At 44.6% G+C, this 22,976-nt stretch overlaps 2 pseudogenes; one reads left to right on the top strand and one right to left on the bottom strand.

Moving 5' to 3' along the window:
• On the bottom strand, positions 1–414 carry LOC129070139 (cytochrome c oxidase subunit 7C, mitochondrial-like; annotated as a pseudogene).
• Positions 415–2,128: 1,714 nt separating this feature from the next.
• Positions 2,129–21,234, top strand: LOC129070186 (fatty acid-binding protein 5-like; annotated as a pseudogene).
• Positions 21,235–22,976: the final 1,742 nt, after the last annotated feature.

The following is a 22,976-nucleotide window of genomic DNA, read 5'->3' as shown; positions in this document are numbered from 1 at the left end:
TTATTTTCTAAACAGTTGGTGTCTTACTATAAAGAAAGGTGCAGCAAATCCAGATCCAAAGTACAAAGTCATCATAGCTAGTAGCTACTTGTTTTCCACCAAAAATGGCAAATTCTTCCCTGGACCTTCCTCATAGTGGCGCCTACAGCCTGCAGAGTTTGCAAATCTCTGAAGGCTCTGTCCCAACATTTTGCTGTTGAAAGCCCTGAGAAACAGGCATAAACTGAAAGCGGAAAAAATGGCGCTATCACACTAAGTCCTTTTTTTGTGACCTTGTTCCCCTTCGTGCCCGTTTCCAACTTTGACACTCTTCACACTCTAGATAGATGTGTGCCCTTAAGGAATCAGGAGAAGCTATTTATGGTTCATATCAGACAGTTCAGATCACATGGTTCTCAAACAACAGAACTGGAAAGGAGGCTGGAGATTATCCAGGTCAATTTTCTCATTTCATGCTGAGGAAATTGAGGCTCAGAGAAGTTAAAGAGACTTTCTAAAGGTTGCACACATTTAGCACTTCCTGTTCTAGAATGGAGGTCTCTTTCTCTGTTAATTTTACTCCAAGTGTTCAGCCAACATTAATGAGTCTCCACTCTGGGTCATAGCCTAGCTAGGCACTTTCATATTCATTCTTACCTTTCATTCTGCCTGAGGTGGCTATTATCCTAACTGAACAGAGAGGCAAACTCAGGCCTCAGAAAGGGAAATGACTGGCCCAGGACCTCATAGCTAGTAAGAGGCCAAGTCAGAACTTGAACACAGATCCTCCAACTGTCAGCTCGGCACACTTTCTACCAAGCCTGCAGTCATTTCTTGGCAACACTGAAAGGATGCTAAGAGAGCTGCCACCTATACTCAGAGGAAAAGATAAGGATTAAGATTCATTGGAGACATTGTGGTACACGGACAAAGGCGACAGAACGATCACCTTTTGGAAGAATATGACCCTAGTTTGCATAATGTGCAATCAGGCCTCAGAGTCCTCAGGAAGGCTTTCGGACAGCTCAGTATTGTTGAGAGCGGGCAGAGTCCCTGACAAGCAAGACTTCCCCTGATAGCAGCTGGGTCCCACACCCTCAGCCCAGGCCTGGCTCAAGTTTCCTGCTGGACACTTCCTGCAATGCAAGCATCATCCACACCTGGTCCTAGGGCTAATACCTTTACCTCTTTTGGACCTTGATTTTCTGGTCTCAAATGGGATGATGATGGTAGTGATCTATATGAAGGTTATTTTCTGAAACATCACTTTGTGGAAGTCAAGTCTTCATACACCTTTAGTCCCCACATACCTCATAATAACAACAACAATTTTGGTTTGTTATTAAGCATTAGAACATTCTGGAACTTATTTATATCTTTACAGCAACTCATTTTGCAAATAAGAGAGAAGTTAAGTCTGTTTCCTAGGTCACACAGCTAGTAAATGGCAGAGCTGTGATTTAATCTCAGGATCTGATTTCAAATCCAGGGCTCTTTCCCTGACATCACAACACTCTTGTTAATTGCTATTTAAAGTCCTTCCTCCATAACCCACTGGAACTTCTCTTTTCAATCCTAGCTTCATCCACCCAGCCCTATTCACTAGTCTCCTCTATGCTTCCCCATTTCTCCAATGGCCTAGATGTATATGCTTGTGTTTGGATGTATGTGTATTTGCATGAGTGTTTAGACACATGTATTTATATGTGTAGAGATTTGTGATTTACATATATATTACATATATACGCATGTGTATGTGTGTATATGTGAGTATAGTGCATTTGTATTTGTAATGTGTGTGTTTATGTAAATGCATTTATAAATGTTAGTGTTATATGGTTGATGCATGCATGAGCACATTAAAATGCATGTGTCTACATATATACTTATTTCCAGTGACTGGGTAGGATTTGACAAGTATTCCAGGAAGTATCACTGTGCCAAGTGAGAAAAAAAAAAATTTCTGGCAGCTGGTAGCTGGCCAACAGGGTAACCAATTGTCTAGTTTGCCTAGGGCTTTCTCAGTTTTAGCACCAAAAGTCTTACATCCTGGGTAAGTCCTCAGTCCCAGGCAAACTGCGATGACAGATCACCCTACTGGCCTGACAACCAACAGGCTGTTTTTCCTGCTGTACATAAACAATTTCACAGAAGATCAGTATCAGATGAGGTCACCCTGTGACCACGAGAGAACAAGACAAAAGGAAAGACAGCCACGCTTCCCTCCCTGCACGCCACCTGCGCCCACCATTCAGCAGCTGGTAGGAAGATGGAGCTCAGCGAAAATCAAAGGCTTTGATGAGCACATGAAAGAAGGAGGAGGAGGAATGGCTGTGCGGGAAACAGGTGCCTGGCCACACCAGACTGTGTCCTTGCTTCTGATGGCCAAAACCTCACCAAAAAACTGAGAGCACATTGGAAATGACACAGTTCATATCACCGTAGGGAGAAGTCTGAAGAAACCACAGCTGATGGCAGGAAAACTCAGACTGTCTGCAACTTTATAGGTGCATTGATTCAACATCAGGAACGGGATGGGGAGGAAAGCGCCAGAAAATTGGAAGACGGGAAACGGGTGGTGGGTTGCGCCATAAACAAGGTTGCCTGCACTTGGGTCTGTGAAAAAGTAGAGAAAAAATTCCATCATCCTTCTGAACAGGAATTAGCTGTGAGGATAAAGAAGCTCAGGTCAATGAACAAATCTCATGCTTTTTCTTTTTTTCATTACTGTGTTCAGTTATTATCTTTATCACAAACATTTTACACGCAACTATTTCTGAGTATTGGTTTAAATACAATTAACCTTTTGGTTGGTAAATACATGTGTTTATGCTAAACAATAGATATATAAATAAATAAGACACTATGCAACTCAAAAATGACCAAACATTTCCTCTCTCAGCTAACAGGAGTGACTACTGCTTCATTACTTAATGACAGCTCTAGCCTTGCTATGCTCCTCCCGCCTCCTACACGAAAATCGAGAGGACTAATCACCAGATTTCCCTTGCTTCTTGACAGTGTTCAGCCCTGAACAAAGTTTTGCTTCCTTAAGTATTCTCCCAAATTGCCCAGCATAATCTCAAATCCTGGAACAGGGCCCTCCTGCCTCTTACTGAGATGTCCCACAGTCCCCCATAGTGTGTGTGCTCCTGCTGCAGTGAGGAAATAGGCCTGACTCTAATGGCAGCTGTGCCCCTGGTGGCATTTAGGCCCTGAGCTTTATAACTAAGTAAGAGTCTAGCGAAATCTCGTCTCGGGAGAATGTAAAAATTCAACCTTCATTGGCTCAACAATAGCTGCTGAGCACTTGCAGTGTGGCAGGTACTTTGCTGGGAAGTGGGAACAAACCCATCCCTGGCCTCAAGGAGTTTACAGACAGTGAGTGAGATAGACTATTGAACGATGACAAAAATAAATACGCAATTAAAAACCATGCTAAGAGTTAGGATCCACATTTAATGGGTTATGGGATATTTAACAGTGCCTAACCCAGCCCTGCCAGTCAAAGAAGTACCCCATTTAAGTCTGGGTTCCCCAGGTCTTGCCTTGCAGCCCCCAAAAGTGCCTCTGGCTTGTTAAGATTCTACTTGCAACCCCAGGTACACTAGGGGTTGGAGGCACAAAAAGCCAGAAAGTTCCTTTCTCTTCTCAAGTTTCCCCCCTGAAATTAGTTTTCTGGAGCCCAGGTAGCACATCGCATCCTGGGAGGAGTTCCAGGTCCTGGTAGCTGCCGGAGAGTGGGAAGTGAGTGTCTGGTAAGGTAAACCTTGCCGGGTGGGAGAGGTAACCCATAGGGCCTAGGACCTAGGCACTTCTCCACTGTGCAAATGCTTGAGACCTGCAAATAAACTTATAGTGACACCAAAGTAAAAAATCAAATAGCAAAATAAAAATTAACAACTTAATTAAATGTTTCCCCCAAAAGTAAATTGTCGGGGCAACTCGATTTAATATGCAAAGTTAATTTATGGCGGGATGGACGTCTGTAAGCTGCCTGTGCTGCGCTGGGCTGGGCAGGCCCCGAGGATCACTTCCTCCAAGTGTTGTGTTCTCCACGTGCTCCAGGGCCCGCTGCGGGGAGGGAGGGTGGATCCTGCCATAAAGTAAGATTCCTGAGACATGCTGTCACCCCATGTATCTCTGAGTCACTTCCCAGAGGCAATGCCCATGATAGGATTCCTGCCTAGGACAGCTCGGGCGTGGGGTGGGGTGTGGTGTAGCGGCCGGGGCAACCTCTCCACCTAACATGTGAGAGAAGCACCTGGGCAGAGGGCACTTGCCACCGCCCCATGTCAGCCCAAACCAGGACTCCCTGAACAAAGGTGTGAATTCTCTCCTGGCCACGTGTGGACTTGTGCTGCCCCAACTGTAGGCAGTTGTGACTACAAAGCTGTCTTGGGGTCACATCTTTATATTCCACCTCTAGTTTGTCTTGGCTGGGTCTTATGCTCCATTTTTAGCCTATGACATATTCTTATAAGCCCTCCAGGTTCTTTTTGAAACAGTAAAGTAAACAAACTCTGGGCTTAATCTGTACTTAATAACAAATATTTAAAATTCTCTAAGGCTAAAGATTGTATAAAGCTGACACAGTGGCCAACTGGGGAGAAAGATATATGTATATAACAAATGTTCTCTGTATCTGTCTATCTATCTATGTCTGTCTATCTGTCTATCTGTCTATTTACCTATCTATCCATCTAATAAATATATACAATAAATGTTCTCTGTATCTATGAGTCTATTTCTCTTCTGCTTGTTTGTTTTTTAGATTCAATTGTTGATAGCTATGTATTTATTGCCATTTCATTATTCATATTTCTTTTATCTTTTTCTTCTTCTTAAAGAAGATGCTGTAGCATTTTATGTAATACTGGTTTGGTGGCGATGAACTTCTTTCACTCTTTCTTGTCTGGGAAGCTCTTTATATGTCTTTTAATTGTAAATGATATCTTTGCTGGATAGAGTGATCTTGGTTGTAGGTCCTTGCTTTTCATCACTTGGATTATCTCTTTTGCCAAATCTCTTCTGGCCTGTGAAGTTTCTATTGAGAAATTAGCTCACAGTCTTATGGGAGCTCCCTTGTAACTAACTGCTTTTCTCTTGCTGCTTTTAAGATTCACTCTTTATCTTTAAACTTTTGCATTTTAATTATATCGTGTCTTGGTGCTTGGGACTCTCTACTTTCTGGACTTGTATGTCTATTTACTTCACCAAGTTAGGAAACTTTTCTGTCATTATTTTTTCCAAATAGGTTTTCAATTTCTTGCCCTTTCTTTTCTGTTGGCACCCCCATGACGCGAATGTTTGCACGTTTGAAGTTGTCCCAGAGGTTCCTTAAACTATCCTCATTTTTTAATTCTGTTCTGATTGTTTTTGCTTCTTTATATTCCAAATCACTGTTTTAATTCTTGGCTTCATCTATTCTACTGTTGATTCCCTTTAAATTATTCTTCATTTCAGTTAATGTATACTTTATTTCTGACTGATTCTTTTTTATGTTTTCTATGTCCTTTTTATGTTGTTTAAGTTCTCTATAAATCAGTGATTTTCAGCCTTTTTCATCTCATAGCACATATAACCTAATTACTAACATTCTGTGACACACCAAAAATATGTATTTTTTGACAATCTGACAAAAAAATAGATATAATTTTGATTCATTCACACTGGATGGCTATTGTGTTGGCTGTTGGCATTTTTTTATTTGACAATTTAAAGGAAAAGATATCAGTGGCCTTGACTGAATAGTCAGGTAATTATTTCATGTTTTAAAAATTCTTGTGAAATACCAGTTGAAAATCACTGCTCTAAGTACATCTACACTTCCCCTAAGTTCATTGAGCATCTTTGTTATAACCAGTATTTTGAACTATGCACCTAGTAGATTGCTTGTCTCCATTCTGTGTAGTTTTTTTTTTTTTCTGTAGTTTTATTCTGTTCTTTCATCTGGGACATGTCTCTTTGTCTCCTCATTTTGACAACCTTCCTGTGTTTGTTTTCTGTGTTAGATGCAGCTGCTACATCTCCTGGGCCTAATGTAGTAGGTGTCCTGTGGGGTCCAGTGGCACAGCCTTACTGTTCACACTAGTTGGGGCTCTCCAGGTGCCCTGCCCCTCCCAAGTGGGCTACGTACACACTCCTGTTGTAGTTGAGCCTTGATTGTTATTGGTATATCAATGTAAGGGATTTACCTCCAGGCCATCTAGCTGCAAGGACTGGTTGCAACCTCTGTGGATGATCAGCTGTGGATGGGCCAATCCCAAGGAATAGGAATTACTTCAGTGGGGTTCTGGTGCCTGCTGAGTCTGCCCCTCGAGTGTGTTGCACTTGTGGAGGTGGTAGGGTGGTGCTTTGACAAGGTCTGAAGCTGTCTACCAGGTGCATTGGCTCTGGGGCTTCGCTGGAGGTGGAGGCCAAGATCAGCCATCACTTGTGTTCTGCCCAGAGCCACCCAGCATGAGCTACAAAGTGATCAGCAGATGGCTGCTCCTGGTGCTGGGCATGGAGGTATCAAGGCGAGACTAAGCTGTGAACCAAGGCTGCCTGCCACGAGTGCTGGGCCTTGGGCCACTTACTGAGAGAAATGGGGCACACTGAGGCCAGATGTTGCTTGTTAGAGAGATTTTAGGAAAGTCTAAAGCATGAGCCAAGACAGGCCATTAATATAAAAAAGCCAGTGGAAACAACTTGGGTGGGCCTGAAAGTTGGGTGGGGCAGGGTCTCAGGGAATCACCAGGGCAAGGCACACAGTGATAGCCGGATTGATGGAATCTCAGATATGGTACCCACCTGCTGGCTCTTTGGGGGAAGGGCTCAGAAAAGGATTAATGGCCTTTGCTAGCATTTCTGTTGGGAAAAATTTGCCCCTCCAGCTTTCATCCTGAATTTCAGACAGTTCAGTTCCTCCACATATGTCCCTGGTGACTTTAACTGCTGACCCAGTGCCGGAGCTCAGAGTGAATGAGTCTGCATAAGTCCACGCATGGACACTTAAAGAGGAAGTACCTGCGCCCTGGACAGGTAGCCCAGTTTGTTGGAGCATTGTCCTGTACACCAAAAGGTTACAGGTTCGTCCCTGGTCAGGGTACATACCTAGGTTGCAAGTTCAACCCCCAGTTGAGGTGTGTATGGGAGGCAACCGATCAATGTTTCTCTCTCCCACATCAATGTTTCTCTCTCTCTCCCTTCCTCTCTCTAAATTCAATAAACATATCCTTAGGTGAGGATTAAGCAAAAAGGAACTTCCTGGGACTCCAATAGCCCCCTGTCTTACTCAGCCCCAATCCCTGCTGGTTTTTACAGCCAGCAGTGTAGGAACTTCTCTTCCTGGCACTGGAACCCTGGGCTGGGGGCCCCAGTGTGGGGCTGGTACCCCTGTTCCTCAGGAGGGGCCTCTGCAGCCAAGATATTTCTCCTGATTTTTATCTGCCACACATGGGTGTGGGACTAGCCCTGTCTGTATCTCTGTCCCTCTTACCAGTCCCCTTTCCTGCTAGTTTCATTGCGGCTTCATCTTTATATCCTTAGTTGCAGGACTTCCATTCAGCTAGATTTCAGGCAGTTCTGAATTATGGTTGTTCTGTAGTTTAGTTGTAGGAGGATTCGAGTATCGCATTTACCTAAACCACATCTTGACCAAAGGCCCTGTATGCTTTCTGATTTATCATCACTTGTTCTAATCAATTACTGAGAGAAGAGAGTAAAAACCTTCAACTATGGTTGTAGATTTGTTTATTCCTACCTTTAGTACTTGGTGTATATTATTTTCCTTATATATTTTGAATTTGTTATTAGGTGCAAATATATTTAACATTGTTGTGTCTTCCTGATGGATTGATCCTTTTGTTATTATGAAATGTCCCCTTTATTTCTGGTACTACTCTTGTCTTGAAGTCTATTTTATCTGATATTAATATAGTCATACCAACTCCCTTATGCTTATGGTTAACATAGTATATCCTTTTACTTTCTTTATATTTAAAATATATCTCTTGTAGAGAACAAATAGTTGGGTTTACTTTCTTTGGCCATCCTGGCAATCTCTTGCCTTTTAATTGGAGCTTTACTTTCATTGATGTTTGTGTGTTACATATATATATATATTTTTTTCCATCCTTTAATTTCAACCTTAAGTGTTTTTATGTTATAGGTTTATCTTTTGTAAATTGAACATAGCTGGACTTTATTTTTAGTTTTTAAAAAATCTAATCTCATACTCTATCTTTTACTTATTTTAGTCCATATATATTTACTATGATTATTATACACTTGGAAAATTTCTATCGTATTATTTTGTAATTATATTTTCTTATTTTTTAATGCTTTATTTTTATTTTTTTCCTGTCTTTTTAGGGACTGAATGGAATTTACATGTTAATTTTTATTTTATCAAAATAACATATCTTAATAGTGTAGTGTAAGCCCTGACAGTTGTTGTTGTTAGAACACAAGTACCTGATTTAGCCTTTGGCTGCTGAGGCATCCGCTTCAAGAAAGGTTCTGTCTGCTAGATAAAGAGCCTGGCGCCACCCCACCCCGCCCCCGCCTCTGGCCCGTGGCTCCTTTCTTCTAGAGATCTTATTGATTTCAATAACTGACCATCTGGGCTACTTGATTTTTCCTTTCTTCTCTACTCTCACTTTAAATTCTTGCTTTTACTTTTAAATTCATCAGTAAGGAGTGAGCCTGCAAAGCCCCCAGACCTCCACCCTCAACCACAGTAAAAGCAGACCCCAGGCCTGTGTGCTTTCTCTGCACTTGTGACCTTGCTGAGTAGTCCAAAGTGTGCTGTATAATTTCCTGGTCCTGTAAGTAACAAACTTTTATTTTTTTTTTCAAAGTTTCCTTATGGTTATTGCTGAGGTGCATCTTGCAATCTTAGTAAGAACCACAGGGGCTGGTCGAGCCAATGACATTGGTTATTAGTACGCTGAGACCAGTACAAAACAATTGGCATAGCTGCACGATTGCACGATTGCTTTTGCAATTAACTGAGGGGAATGCCCTTTACTTGCATCTTGCTTACTAACCACCTAACTCACTTGAATGATACCATCACGGAAAGGAGCACCACTTCCTGAGGGCGGGGTTAGGGGGAATCTGTTTCATGTATTTCCTCTGTCATGTGTTGCCTGCAGTATCCAGTCCAAAAAGCTGTGGCTTTCATGATAATCCAACAAGCTCCCCAGGGCAGGTAATCAAGGCCACATGGCCTAATGGGAAGAATAGCTCACTAATGATAAAGGCCTTAATTGACTATTCATGTGGGTAAGGGTCTCTCACTCCTCAAGGCTAAGGAGAACTAAGGAGGGTGGATTGGCTGGCAGGGCTATTGTCGCTGCCCAAGGAGAGGCTCTGGGCTAAAGACACAAGGAAAGGATTCCAATGGGTGAGGAAGACGGAGACCTCTGCTGTGACCATTGAGTAAATGCGTTGTGTCCAGACCACATATCCTGGTCCGGAAGAGTGAAAAAGCCTTGCAACCAGAAACCAACGGCACCACCAGAGAGAATGTGCAACGGAGGCTTGTGATTTCCATCACCACTCCACTCACTTCTGTCTCTCTTCACCCCTTCCCCTGATGGGCTATGATGAGTCCAATCCCCGTGATACTAAAAAAATCAATGGACATGTATAAATGTTCTGAACATCTCGTGCCTGCATCTCCTAAGAACCCTGAGGAGGTAGGTACACCAGCTCCTTGGTAAATGGAAAACTCCAGGGAGGCTTACGGGGCGTAGCAGTGCCATGCATAACAACATGCCAAGACTCTGGTATTATGCTCTAAGGGCCTAGGGGTTCTGATAAGGGCAAGATGACTTAAGAGGAGCAGCCTAGCCAGAGACCCCTCCCAGGTTAACTGTTAATCATTGCTTATCTGTTCCTGTAGCCCGTTTTCACATCCCTTCCCCCGCCTGGGTAGCACATCAATCTCATCAATCTCCCACCTGAATGCTAATCCCTTCCCCCACCTGGGAAGCCCATCCGTTTCCCGCCGGAATGCTAGGGCTTATAAACCCCTATCTAACCCCGATTCGGGGCTCAGAATTTGGAGACTGCCTCCTCTGAGCCCGCGCGTGTGAATAAAGGCTTACTCCGTTCCCTGAATCGTGTCTTGAGTCTGGCTTTCCGTAACAGTTCCTTCCAAAGACCCTGTGCAAATCATACCAGTGGAAGGAGACCCCAATCCCAGTGAGGTCTCTTGGGACATCCTGGAAAGGAAATCAGCCACCTACAAAGGGGACTCACAGTGACATCATCCAAAATTAAACTTTGGTTGCCAAGGCACTCATTTCAGAAAGACATCCACTTCAATGATGGCTATCTCAAATGAACACGTTGCCTTTAGTTCGGTAACTAGTAAAAATATCAATTCTTCTCACGTTAACATACAGATTTAATATAACCCCTATCAAAATCACAGCAAGAGTTTTGTAGATATACACAGGGTTATTCTAAAATTTATGTGGAAAGGCAAGTGAACTAGAATACCTAAAAACAATTTTGAAAAGAAAAATAAAGTGGCAGGAGGAGTCTACCTGATTTCAAGAGTTATAATATAGTAACAGCAATCAAAATGGTGTGGTGCCAGCAGAGGGGCAGGCCCATAGATCGATGGAACAGAATTGAGAACTGAGAAAAAGACCCACACAAACTTGCCCAACTGGTTTGTCATAAAGGAGCAAAAGTAATTCAATGGAGAAAGACAGCTTTCAACAAGTGGTCCTGGAACAATTAGATCCCATAAGCAAAAATAAAAAGCCTCAACTGAAACCTCACATCTTATACAAAAATAAATCAAAATGGATCATGGACTGAAAGAAAAATGTAAAACTATGCAAATTTTAGGAAAAAGTGTGGGGAATCTTCAGAATTTAGGGGTAGGCAGAGTTCTTTGACTTAACACCAAAGGCACGATCCATAAAAGCAAAAATTGCTAAGTTAGACTTCATCAAGATGAAAAACTCTGTGAAAGACTCTGCTAAGAAAATGAAAGACTAGCTACAGACTGAGAAAAGAATATTTGTAAACCACATATCCAACAACAGACTAATGTCTAGAATATACAAATAACTCTTAAAACTCACATTTTAAAAAATCCAGTTAGAAAATAGGCAAAAAATGCAGATAGAAAATAATCACATAAAAAGATGTTCAGTATCATTAGCCATTAGGAAAATATAAATTAAGACTGCAATGAGATATCACTCCACACTTAGTAGAATAGCAAAATTTTTAAATGCTGGTAAAGATTAGATGAAGTTTAAAAATGTTGACAATATCAAATTCTGGTGAGGATGAAGAGAAGTTGGATCGTTTAAACATCGCTATGGGAATGTGAAACGATACAGCCACTCTGGAAAGCAGTTCACAGTTTCTTAAAAACTACATGCAATTAACATATAATCCAGCAATTTGTGCTCTTCAGCACGTATATTCCAGAAAAATGAAAACTCATATTCACACAAAACCCTGCACATAAATGTTCACAGAAGCTCTGTTTGTAGTTGCCCCAAGCTGGAAATAAACGATGCCCTTCAATGGATGAATGGTTAAATAGACTGTGGTGCATTAAAGGAGCAAACTATTGATAAAACAACTTGGATGAATCTCCAGATTTACCCAAGTGTGTAGGGGAGCCAATCTCAAAAGGTTATATACTGTATGATTCCGCTTATATCACATCTTTGAAATAACAAAATAACAGAAATGGAGAACAGATTAGTAGCTGCCAAGGGTAAGGATGGAAAGTAGGGGTAGGAGGGAAATGGATGTGGCTATAAAAGGACTTGAGGGATCCCTGCAGCGATGGAAACGCTCTGTATCTTCATTGTATCAATGTCAATATCCTGGTCGTGATATTGTTTTACAGTTTTGCAAGATGTTACCATTGGGGAGAGCTGGGTTAATGTGGCAATCTCTCTGTTTTGTTTCTTACAGCCACATGTGACTCTACAATGACATAAAAGGTTTTATTTCAAAATTAAATCCTTCTGTACAGATTGCAAGGATTTCCATGACAGAGAAAATAAAGAATCATTACGGGACCACGTTCTTAATATTATTCTTCTCACACACACATGCGCGCGCGCGCGCGTCTCCATTGATAAAGCACTCTGGTGAATGAGCACTTGATTAATGACCATCTTTAATAAGAATTCCCAACAAAAAAACCTTGAAGTTTGAGAGAATGACTCTCCCATGGTAGGATTTCCCGCATAAGACTAGTTCAGTGGGTGCAGCCGTTTTCTCGGGAAACCTGCTGCAGCCCCTAAGCCCAACTCATTGTTGATGGTGTCCCTACTGCTTGCTCACTGTGGGGTGTCTGCGCCTGCCCCTGTAAAATGGGGATGTCCACAGGTCTGAGTTCATATTGTTAAGTGTTTAATACCGTAGCTTCCCATCCTCTTTTTCTTCTTTTTGTAAATTGAAAAAAATGTATTGTTGCTCAATTACAGTTGTCCCCATCCCCCCCCCCTACTCTCCCCTGCCCTGCCCATCCCCCTCCTCTTCTTCTTTTCTTTGAGAATAAAGTATAACCTGTCTTCTGGGAATGCCTAATACATGGGGGCTGAAAATGGCAGGTGGTGGATCACTGGCTGATGGGATCTGGAGGAGAAATGCTAACAATCACGTCTGAAGGGGGTGAGAGGTCTTGTTGGAATAAGGGAGCCCAGGAAATGGGGTGTGTGTGCTGATAATGGAAGTCCTGGTAGAAGGGTACGCGATGTGTTGACAGGCTGACATTTCAACAGTGCATGACTTTCTCCCCAGTGTAAAGTCCCACAGGAGCCGAGAGGGCCATTCTCTCAGAGAGTCGCTGCCGCTGTGGCCTTACATTTGCAGCATTCCAGCAGAGCCCTTGTGTCACACCCTCCTACTCTTTCCAACGTAAATGACTTAGAACATAGATGCAAGATATAATTGTTCGTTCATACTTTTATAGGACTTGTCGTTACTTTACATAAATAGACCCATTGAAAAAAACTCCTGTCCACAATTCTTTGTTTGGAAAGTATGCTTGCTTAATCTGCTGGGCTCACTTTCAGGATGCAGAACCAGGTCGCTATCTGTAGGTTGGGGACTTTTTCTCAGACTGGAAAGCACTGTCATACCAGGCATAGCCACCAGAGGGCAAGCAAGAGCAGCTCAGGCAGGGTTTAGACTCACAGTGGGGTCCAACCTTTTGGCGTCTCTGGGCTACACATCAAATACATTGCGACACGTAATCACACACAGAGACACAAAATCTCATAATGTTTTAAGTAAATTTACGATTTTGTGTTGAGCTGCATTCATAGCCATCCTGGGTCTCATGCAGCCCGCAGGCTGCGTGTTGAACACCTCTGGTAGGCGGAGAGAAATTCCAGTAAGAGCAGAACTCAGGGAACAAAGGAAGAAGGAGGCAGCTAAGGCAGGAGTCACCAGAAAGCAGGAAAACCTTCCAGGTCATGGAGATTGGAATTGTCTTGCTGCTGAAGCCTGGTGCCTGGGGTTAATTGCAGGATGGTGAGCACTGAGCTCATGAACATTCCTTAAGTCCTAGCCTGCCCCTTGGTGGGTGCCACTCTGAAGAGACTGGTGCCATAGTGCCTCACCGGCTGTCTGGCTGCCTTCAGGATCACCTGCCACTTGCTGTGCTGCTCAGAAGAGAGGCTGGGGTGGACTGCTGGAGTCTGACCCAGGTTTACCCTTTGCATGAGGCACTGCACTGACTCTTCCCCATCCTGGCCTCCTTTATCTCTAGAATTTGTCCAAGTTATAACAAAAGGACAATAGAATGGAGATTAGTATTTTCCCTGACGAGCAATCAACTCACCATCTGATAACATCTAGCTTTGTCTGCCTCGCTGGGTGCAGCCTCAGAAGAATTAAGATGCCTCTCTCCTTGCCAAGGGGTGGGCGTGTGACCCGGCCAGGCCAGCCAGCCTGTGCTTCCTGGGAGCCAGAACCTTGAGAGTGATAGAACAGGGTCACAGCTGATTGCTCCCCACAGCAATGTCCTGTAAAGCGTGTCTGATGGTTTCTGCTTCCTGGATTCCAACTGTTTTGCTTCTTGTTCTAACTGTGACCTGGTTGTCCAGCATTTTTTTGTATTCCAAGAGTTACCCTTTCAGAGCCTCCAAACAAATTCTTTTTAAAAAACAGCCGGAGGAAGTGGCAGAGCAAGGGCTGTTGCCCGGCTGACAGAGCCACAATCCAGAGTCCAGCGTGTGTTCCAAGCTCTCTGCCTCCCCCACCCGCCAGCCCGCAGCCCCAGCAGCAGTGCTGTGGCCCAGGGGGAATGCCTGCCTCAACAACCTCACAGCAGACCGGCCCTGTTGGGACTCGCCTTGTGTCCTATAAGGACTCGGCGTCCCTCTGGGCTGCCATCCCAGGAAAACCTTTGTCAACATCATGCCAACTGAGGTTGTCCTAGAAAGAATGGTCAAGTTGTTTTGTGAATGGGCTGACACTTAGGGGCCAGAAGTGACCTGGGACCTGGGACTCAGTGCTGCAAGATGGGGAGTTACAGTGGGTGTTCATACCAAGAGCAACTGCAGGGCCCCCCGACTTCAACAGCCTTCAACTGCCCCCGTGGCTGCCAAGACGCTAGTCCTGCTGATGGGCAGCGAAAGTGTCCACAGTGCTGTGATCAACAAGATCGTGTTATGGGACAACCTCTCACCTCCGGTGTCCTCAGTACTGACCTTGCCTTGCTCTTCCCGCCACCACTCGCCACTGCTTTTGCACCCCTTTCCTTCCCATACACACGCACGCACCATTTTTATTTTGAGGGTCATCACCATGCACCCCCTTATTGCTGCCAAAACCACGTGAACTGGGTAGGCGTCAGGGCTGAATGGACAGAGAGCTCCCTGTTCCTAATACCCTTCCTGTGTGTGGTTGGAAAACGTTTTTTCCTGAATAAAAAAGATTCTACTTAAAAAAGACAATGAGAATTAGTTTCTTTTCCTTGCAAATAGAGAACGCTAAGTGACACAGAGGGCTGAATCTAACAAGGTGATATTGCCTGTAAGGGATATTTGTATAGGCCTAAAAATTGGACCGAAACCACTTGTACACGGGTCCGATGGTGGAAACGGACTCAAGGAAGGAGCAGAATGTGAGGTGAGAACGCGGGGATTTCAGGAACAACACAGCAGGAGCAAACAAGGCAGTGAGAGTACCCTTCCTACCCCAGTTATGGCTTCATTATCGGGGCCTATGTCCCAATGGGACAAGCCAGGTTATACTCACATGGTGTCCTGCAGAATGCTCAGGAAGGCCGCTCTGCGGGGGAACCTGGAAATCCCATCAAAGAAGAGGAAATGGAATGAGCAGAGTTGTTCAGCCTGGAGCAGAGAAGCCTTGTTGTCTTAAAAGATTGCTTTCTCAGTCATCTGACAATTATTCCTGGCACTTAAGGCATGATGGATAAGGCAAGACATACGTTCTCCTTCAGAGAACTAACAGTCTCGTACCTACCTGGTGGGGGAAGCACAGGGCTCTGCGGCTGTGCGCGTTCCAGACAGGAAGTGGGCTTCCCGGGGGTGGGTGGGGTGTTGAGGTGAGTCTAGAAGGATGTGTAGGAAGGAGTCACTCTAGCAGATTGGTAGGTTGGGTGGGCATGGGAATGGGACCTTCTAGGCAAGGGCAGTAAGAGGTGCCAGCGCTATATGGGGAGTGGGCATGCTGTCTTGCAGGGAGCGGGGACTGAGTGTGAAGGATCCAGTACCAGAAGAGAAAGAGCCTCAGAAAGATGTGATAGCAGAGCGAGGCTAGAACATATAAGACAAGTTAGGTTAGCTGGAATAGTCTGAGAAGGGGAGGGGGCTGGGCAGGTGGAGTGGCTTTGGGGACAAGGAAGAAATCGATGGGAGGGTTATTGGGGTGGTAGAATAAAGCAGAGGAGAGGGAAAGAAGAGGCCATAGAAGACCACATTCACCAGGTAAAACACTTAATGGTGAGGGTGGCAGCTGGTCTTCCAAAAGGGCCGTCCTGGCTATGGCCACAGAGCCTCAGGCTGCCGAAAGCCGCTCATCAAGACAGCCAGGCTGTCTGGTTTTCAGAGGCTGGCGCACAGTAATCTCATCCATAAGGGGCTGCCTCATAGTTCCAAATACCAATGTGTTAACTCCCAGTAGAGAATCAAACCTCAAAAAATCTGAACAGATCTTCCCAGAGGGACCAGGCTTCATGTGCCAGTCCACAAGCACCTCTCCCCGGGCAGCAAGGGCCCTGCAGGCTGGAAGGGTCATCAGAAGTCAGGATGGGAGAAGAGGAATGAAGGTGTCTGTGTGGGTAGGGTGTGCGGAGACTGTACGGCTATTTATGACGACTGTGAGCTAATTCCTGGCGAGGACTGCTGCCCACTGCTGTATCCACGTTGCCTGTGAAGTGAATGCTCATGTCTGTGGATTCAAAGCCTCTCACCCGGGAGTGAATAAATTACCAAATGTCATCTTTCCCTTCGATCTCCGTTTCTGCACATTTCTCCACTATTACTCTGGACCACTCTTTTCATCTGATGATTTTTCCATTACAAGGAGTATCTTATTTCTTATATGATGTGGGAGTTTAATATATAAAAGCTGAGAAATGATTTACCTGTCCTATTGTGGAGTCCATTCCTCAAGCTTATAAATGCTATGAAATCCCCATTTGTTATATAAATGCCTATGGCCTTTTTTTTTTTTTTTTTACAACCTAGTATTATTCAATGTATACATGATTTTTGGGAGGGAAAACATTAAAACATTGATCTTGCAACAAGTCATTGGCATGGAAAAAAGCCAATGTGGGGGACAGAGGACAACAGAGAGACTGTTCTAGAACAAAAAAAGATTAAAGAGCCATAATATGCGCTTAAAATGTATTGTGTAGGCTTGTTTGAAGTCTAATTCAAGCACACAAGTCATAAAAAGACATTTTTGGAAACAGTCACTGAATACTCAGTATTAGATCATGTCAAAGATCTGTTATTAAATTTTAAGGTGATAATAAAGTGCTGGTATGAGAAAATGTCTATATATTTTAGAGATGTAAAGTATGGAATAAAATGACAGAACATCATAACATCTGGAGTTTGGTTTAAAGTGCTTCAGTAGGTGACAAAAACAGATGAGTCTGTGGCAAGATTTTTATATTTGTTGAATCTGAGTGATGAGTAATGAGGGTTCATTGCACTACTCTCTATGTAGTGTGTGTGTAAACATTTTCATAACCATAAAAAAGTTAAAGATGGATTAAACAGTAGAAACAATAAAAATGAAGTTTCTAGGGTAGTTTCTTATTACCCAATTCTCATTCTGTCCTCTTACTTTGGAGACAAGAGAAATTCATTGCAAGGTTGGGAAGAAGGGCCCGCTGATGCTGATTTTTCAACAGGGGTTTTGTGGAAGACTGAGTAGGAGAGTGTGCTATGGATAGGTGTTAGTGACTTTCCTTGAAAATTTTCAAGAGGCTAGTGAATACTAGTTTGTTTGCTTGAGGAAGGATTCTGTAACGAGCTCCCTGTCTGCCAACAGGTGCACAGACCTGGGAGGCAGGAGACAGTAGAGGTGAGAAGTCTGGCTTTCGAAGCAGACAGATGGGGTTCAAGTCGTGCCTCTGACCCTCAGTTAACCCGGGATCTTCTGATACATCACTCAACCTCTAAAAGCCCCAGTCTTTTCCTCTATAAATGGGAACGATAATAACCACCTTGTAAGGATTTATTAGGATTAGGTGAAACATCTCTGTGCTTGGCACATGGTAAATACTGATTAACCATTAGCTACTATTATTATTTTTGCTGCGTTTTTGTCACCGACATTTCTTTATCATTATTTTTTTTTGTATGTGATTTTTTCAGTGTTCTAAAAAAACATGCATACAGGAAAAATGTGGGGGAGATCCCACCACCCAGGAGCTGGGTGACTGCTCGCCTCGCCTCGGGTTTTACAGGGTCTCTTGTACCCACGGTGCTCTTCCAGGATCTCTCCACACAATGCCACCTTCCCAGGCGTTCCAGCATCCACATCCTAAAGTGGAAGGTGATTTATCCTGTGCTCCAGGTGGATGGTTTTGATTCTTAATTCATCTTTTAAGACATGCCTCATTTCTTCATGTTTTAGACACAGTCTAGGGTACACAGTCTCATCATTTCTCAAGTGCTCTTTGAATTTTCCCTCTTCCTTCATTGTAGAGCTTCTGCACCCACCCTCAGGGCAACAAAACTGTGGCTCACACCCATGGCTTTCAGGTGCCTGGTGATGTATTTTTATCTGAAGTATAGAGCATTAGGGTTGGCCAGTGTTTTCTTTTTTCCTACCCAGTCTTATAAAAACAAGGGCCAATGTCAACCAAATGCCAAAATAACTGTGTTGAAAAGCTAGAAACGGGGAAGGCACCATGGGACAGCTGAAGTGTTGGTTTGGCAGGGCTAGAAAGGTGTCCCAGCTTAGCTAACTGCGACAGGTGACCTGGGAGTATTGGAGTATAAATATGAGAATGTCGGTGCTCCAGCCGTCCAGAGAAGCTGGCTGTCTTGACAGGTTCACTGTGTAGAGAATGCAAGGACACGTCTGCTGCTCTCATCTCCCTTAACCAGCTAAAATGGCCGCTTTTGCTTTCTCATTCCCCTAAGTTTCAGCCTCAGATGTGCTTCTCTGGGGTTCCACTGGTCACGGGAATAGGCCTGCCTGTCCCTGAAGCTCCTCGGCCCCCAGTTGGAGAGAGGAGCCAGTCTCTCCCCATAACGTGTTATATCTTGCTTTTTACATTCCCTAAGGGTGAGTTTATCAAGGGCAGCTTTGCTTCATTCTTTGGTATTAAATGTCCAGTTTGATTCTTACATAACCCATTGTGATCCAGTTTCTCTTTTTGTTTTAAACCCCTTCCTTCCCTCCTTCCTTCCTTCCTTCCTTCCTTCCTTCCTTCCTTCCTTCCTTCCTTCCTTCCTTCTTTCTTTCTCTTTCTCTTTCTTTCTTTCTTTCTTTCTTTCTTTCTTTCTTTCTTTCTTTCTTTCTTTCTTTCTTTCTTTCTTTCTTTCTTTCTTCTCACCCAAGGACATATTTAGAAAGAGGGAAAGGGAGGGAGACAGAGAGGGAGAGAAACATTGATGTGAAAGAGAAGCATTGATTGGCTGCCTCTTGCTTGCTCCCTGACTGGGGACTGAACCTTCAACCCAGGCATGAGTTCCAACTGGGGATCGAACCTACGACTTTTCAGTTTACAGGATGATGCTCTAACAAACTGAGCCACACTGTCCAGGCCTGTGATTGGATTTTTATGTTTTCCTTCTCTTACCTCACTTGTTAAAACTTCTGGGGTGCCTGCCCTGACCCTTGATTGCCAACGCTTCCCTAAACCTCTCTTTAGTGTCCAGTAAGTCACCTCCTTTGCCTGCAAATTCTCTTGGCTTCAGTTGCTCTCCCCTGCTTCTTCCCCTACTCCCTCTCTGTGATCCATCTGAACTGATTGTGCTCCTCGGTGACCCCTGCCCAGGCTCCATGTCACTTCTAATCTGTCTATTCCTATGACTCTATCCCATGGATGTGGGTGACTCCCAGCCCCGCCCTTCCTGAGCCATGGGAACAGATGCTTATGAGAGCCCTGCCACCCTGACCACCACCAAGATGTCACACAAGCACCTCAAACTCATTAAGAGCCCAACTGAACTCCTCAGAGCCATCATCTGGTCCCCGCTGACTTCTCTGGCTTCACACTCTCTCCATTGCTATGAGCCATAGCAATACTGGACTGGAAACTCAGGGGATTCGATCAGAGCTAATTAAATCAACCTAACAGGAGAGGAAACAGAATGTTTTCAGACCCTTGGAATAGCAGCTTGGCCTAGTGTCACAGTGATTCTGCGTGCTTTACGTTCACAAAGCCTCAGCTTGTGAACGTCCACAGGCCCTATGGAAAGTTCGAGATCCTATTCCCAGCAACAGCAGAGCCCCCAAAAGGGGCAGCAAGCTCTACAGCCTATAGGGCCAGGCAGTTTTTATATGAGTAAGTGAGTGGCGGGGGAGTGGTGAGCTGGGGAACACATGTCCCACTGCAAGGCAGGGTGGTCGCTTCCAGCTTTGGCCAGGGACAGACTTGTGTGAGTGTTGCCACAATTTCTGAGTTTTCATGAGAATCCAGAAATCTGAATTTTCATGTGATTCTTCCCATTGATAAATGTTGGCAACTAACTCAAACTTTAAAATGTGCTGGGAGCCAACTCATTTTTTTTAAAAACATTGTGCGAATTGAACAAAACATACCTGTGGCCACATGTAGCCCGCAGGGCATTTGTGTGTGAGAGTAGAACGCGTGGAGGTTTGGCAGCTGGACAGACATTAGCTCCAAGACCAGTTCTGCTACTTACTCTGTAGCTGTGCGTCTTTGGGCAAGTCACATAACCTCTCTGGTTTCCCCATGTGTAAAACAGGGATAACAACCCTTCTCTCACTGAGTTGTAACGAGGGCAAGAGATCATACTGGTAAAATGGCTAGCACAGAGCAGTTCCCTCAATGGAAGCCAATTAACCAGCACTATCGACACATCTATGAAAAGAATGTGTTTAGCCCTGGCTGAGTGGCTCTATTGGTTGGAGCACCGTCCCATAAAAGAAAAGGTTGCAGGTTCGATCCCCTGTTGGGCACATAAAAGAGGCAACTGATCAATGTTTCTTTCTCTCCCTTCCACTCTAAAATCAATAAACATATCCTCAGCTGAGGATTTTTAAAAAAATGACATCTTCACATGATCAGCATGGGAAGCGAGGGTACACGAACTCCACCAAGGAAGGGGAGACCAAGCCTGGCTGACGGTGAGCGAGCGCTTCCGCGCCCAAACAGCGGTTCTCAGCGGCGGCTTCCCTTCTGCGAGGAGAAAATGCCCCCGAAGCATCTTCCTCCCCTGGGCTCTGATTCCTGGTTTAACCAGCCCTTTTCTGATCAGGGATTCCATTGCCCATTTCCCTAGTACTGGGAATGGTGGCTCTAGATGAGCCGTGCGGCCTTACGGTCTGTGAACAGACTTCCGATTTGTGCTCCAGTGTCGTTGCGTGCAGTTCTCTGGTTCACTTCGGAAAAACGGGTGCACCAGGGCAACCGTCACAGCTGGGGCCCTGAGCTGGGCCTGCAGGAGGGCCCGACTAAAAGATGTCCTTCCTGAGAACGTCGAGATGCCACCCTCATTGTTGCCCCCACGCTGTGTCAGCCACGAGGAGCTCCAGCCGGGCCTCCCAGAAAGGTCGAGAGGCCTGGGCCGCTTCCCTTATGTGATCTAGGTGAGCTGGAAATGAACTTTTGCCCAGACAGGTTTTTATAGTATATTTTAAACATTTACACAGAACAAGTTAACACATACACTGCAGTGCTACTTAACTGTGCTATTCACAGGATAATTACATGGACCTGCCTTTCCCACGGCATAGAAAGTCCTGCTCCATTTCCTCTCTCTATTCTGGTAACTCCTTTCATCAGCTCATGTAATTCAGCTCCTCAGCTGTGAAGTTTTCGTTGACTTCCTCTTGAGGACGCTCTGAACTGATTGAAGCTATTGCATATTTTTATTATTGTGATTTTGGATTTGTGGTGCTGGTTTACCCTGGCCTGGGAACTCCTTAAGGAAGGGATCGTGTAAGCTTTTGCCTGCAATCCCGTCTCCTAGGAGCGGGCCTGGCAAAGCAGTGGACGCTAAATGAATCGGTGGAGGGACAGGGAGATGAGAGAGCTCTATCAAGAACAAAGTATTTAGCTCTGGCTGGGTGGCTCAGTTGGTTGGAGCATTGTTCTGTACACCAAAAGGTTGCAGGTTTGATTCCCAGTCAGGGCACATACCTGGGTTGCAGGTTCCATCCCTGGTTGGGGTGCATAGGGGAGGCAACAAATGTTTCTTTCTCACATAAATGTTTCTCTCTCCCCCACTTTTTCTTCTTTCTCTAAAATCAATAAACATATACTTGGGTGAGGATTTTAAAAAAAAGAAGAAGAACAAAGTGTTTTAACTGACAGCAAGGGTAGGAGCCCCAAGGCAGGAAGTGGTCTGGGAACTTTGCCCTGTGGGGCACGTGGCTGGAGAGCTGCATCTCCGGCCCCGCTCTTCTCTGGATCCCGACAGCCTTCCTCTCCAAGGCTCACCTTAGACATGGTGTCTGTCTGACCCTCGTCTTGTACAGTGGCACTTCTTTCCAGTGAAATCCCTCCCCACCTTCAAGTGCAGCTCAACAACTACCACCGCCTCTGGCAGCCGGACACTCCACAAAAGCTCAAGATCACAGGCATTTTCTCATTTGATCCTAATAACCATCCTATGGGTAGATATTATTACTTCACTTTTCACAGACCAAGAAACAGAGACCAGAGACTATTTCATGGATGAGAAAACTAAGGCCAGAAAGAGATTTCGCTAAAGTCTCGCAGTGAGATAAGTATAATTTTTTTAGTGTTATGAACACCCTTAGTTGTGACATGAAGGCTGCTTTGACTTAGAGTTGCCACATGAAAAGCAACAAAAGGCAGGAACTGGCTTTCCCCTCATGCTTTCTCTTCCCTTCCTCTTACTGATTTTAGAGAGACCCGCAACCTTGGCATATCAGGATGACGCTCTAACCAACTGAACTCCCCGGCCAGGGCCTCCTCCCTTCCTCTTAATATACAAAAACTGCGTCAGCAGTTTAGGAGCTGTGGTTGGCCATGTGTGGAAAGGAAGTCCAGGCTTTGGGTGTAAGTAGTTACAAGAGTGTCATCTGAGTGAGGAATCCATGTTGCAATCACCTCGCCACAGAGGCAGTGAAGGCAGATGTTACCCAGCTGGGAGTGAAGGAACCATCACAGCTCGCAAGCACGTCCTCAAAGCTTCGCAACAAAACTCACTGAGCACATATTCCAGGGCTGACAACACTGTCATTAGTGCCAATACTTTCCATTCCTGAGACCATGGCAGACATAGCCAATGGATCCAGGACTCCTTCCCAGCAAACCAGAGAAATAACCCATCTCAATGAAGCAATCCAGGCAACTGCAATCA

Source organism: Pteronotus mesoamericanus, unplaced genomic scaffold (genome assembly GCF_021234165.1).
Source record: "Pteronotus mesoamericanus isolate MK-2021 breed Mesoamerican mustached bat unplaced genomic scaffold, CSHL_Meso_final contig_246, whole genome shotgun sequence".
Taxonomy (NCBI): Eukaryota; Metazoa; Chordata; class Mammalia; order Chiroptera; family Mormoopidae; genus Pteronotus; species Pteronotus mesoamericanus.
Note: the sequence above shows the minus strand (reverse complement) of the source record. Positions and strands in the feature narration are given on the sequence as shown.